Source organism: Fukomys damarensis, unplaced genomic scaffold (genome assembly GCF_012274545.1).
Source record: "Fukomys damarensis isolate Sample0158 unplaced genomic scaffold, DMR_v1.0_HiC HiC_scaffold_16, whole genome shotgun sequence".
NCBI lineage: Eukaryota > Metazoa > Chordata > Mammalia > Rodentia > Bathyergidae > Fukomys > Fukomys damarensis.
This window is the reverse complement of record NW_022900928.1, coordinates 66,551,169-66,552,990: the sequence shown is the minus strand read 5'-3', so window position 1 is coordinate 66,552,990 and position 1,822 is coordinate 66,551,169. Positions and strand designations below refer to the sequence as shown.

At 37.8% G+C, this 1,822-nt stretch overlaps 1 non-coding gene across 1 annotated transcript; it reads right to left on the bottom strand.

The window, feature by feature from the left end:
* Positions 1-526: 526 nt before the first annotated feature.
* LOC117286414 lies at positions 527-630 on the bottom strand. Its single transcript, XR_004517586.1, has one exon. It is a non-coding gene; the product is annotated as a U6 spliceosomal RNA (small nuclear RNA).
* Between the last annotated feature and the right edge of the window lie 1,192 nt (positions 631-1,822).

Here is a 1,822-nt window from a genome sequence, read left to right as displayed (position 1 = left end):
TGATCCCTTGCTCCCCTTCCCATTTGAATATGTTCTTCCAACTTCCCTCTACCTATCCTCCATTATGTTCCTTTTTAACCTTTGGGATTTCTCACACAAGAGAAACCGTGTGATATTTAAACCTGAGTGTCTGATTTATTTCACTCAAGATTATGGCCTCCAGGTGCATCCATTTTCCTTCAAATGACTCAAGTGTCCCCCTATTTATGGCAGAGTAGTGCTCCATTGTATATAAATACCACATTTTACTTATTCATTCATCTGTTGATGGGCATATGGGTTGTTCCCAAGATGTAGCTATTATAAATTGTGCTGCTATAAACATAGATGTGCATATATCACTGTAGTATGGTGCTTTAAACCCTTTCTAGAAGATACCTAGGAGGATAAGGTATCTTGGGTCAAATGGAACCTCTAGTTTTAGTTGTTTGTTTGTTTGTTTTAGTATGCAACAAAACCTTTATTAACATTTGGAACAGGTTCAGCTATTACTGAAACTGGTGATTTCTAAACTTAAACTGGGGCCATAAATGTGGAACACTTCACGAATTTGCTTGTCATCCTTCCACAGGGGCCATGCTAATCTCCGTATCGTTCCAATTTTACTATATGTGCTGCCAAGGCGAGCACAAGTTTTAGTTTTTTGAGGAATCTCTATGCTGATTTCCACAGTGGTTGTACCAGTCTACACTCCCACCAACAATGAAGAGGGGTACCTTTTCCCCCACAGCCTTGATAGCATTTGTTATTGGTTGATTTCTTGATAACAGCCATTCTTTCTGGAGTGAAATGGAATCTCAGTATTGTTTTAATTCACATTTCTTGAATTCTGGTGATGTTAAACATTTTTTCATATATTGATTTGCCATTTCTATTTCTTCATCTGAGAAGTGTCTGTTCATTTCAGATGCCCATTTTTGGTCTACATCTTTAAATTTGGGGGGGGGTCTCATTTTTTTTTTTTTAGTTCTTTATATATTCTAGATATTAGTCCTTTGAACAGCTGGAAAAAATTTTTCCCATTGTTTGGGTTGTCTCCACTCTATTTATGGTTTCTTTTCTTTTTTCCTTTTTTTTTGGTACCAGGGATTGAACTCTGGTCCTTGTGCTTGCGAGGCAGGCACCAGAAACACTGAGCTAACTCCCTGGACCTATTTATGGTTTCTTTTGCTATGCAAAAGCTTTTTAATTTGCTGTGATCCCAGTTGTTGACTCTTTGTAATATTTCCTGTGTGATCAAGGTTTTGTCCATGAAGTACTTGCCTACACCAGTGTCCAGTGTCTCTAAGAGTTCTAACTATTCTCTTTTTTTTGTGTGTGTGTGTGGTACTAGGGATTGAACCTTGTGCTTGCGAGGCAGGCACAGAGCCACTGAACTAAAGCCCCAGCCCTTACCTATTCTATCTTCCCGCAGATTAAGTGTTTCTGTTTTAATATTTAGATCTTTGATTCATTTTGACTTTAGTTTAGTATGTGGAGAAAGATATGGGTCTAGGTTCAGTCTTTGGCATATGGAAAACCAGTTTTATCTAGCACCATTTATTAAAGAGGCTATCTTTCTTCCAGTGAAGGTGTTTAGCTCCTTTGTTAAAGATAAGGTGGCTGAGTTGTGGAGTTATTTTTGCATCTTTTATTATGTTCCATTGATCCTCAGATCTGTTTTTTGTCAGTACCATGCTACTTTTTATCATGGTAGCTTTGTAGTATAACTTCAAATCAGAGATTGTGATGCCCTCTGCCTTGCCCTTGCTACCCAGAATTGCTTTTGTTCTTCTAGGTCTATTCCGGTTCTATATGAATTTTAGGAGTGTTTTTGCTAATT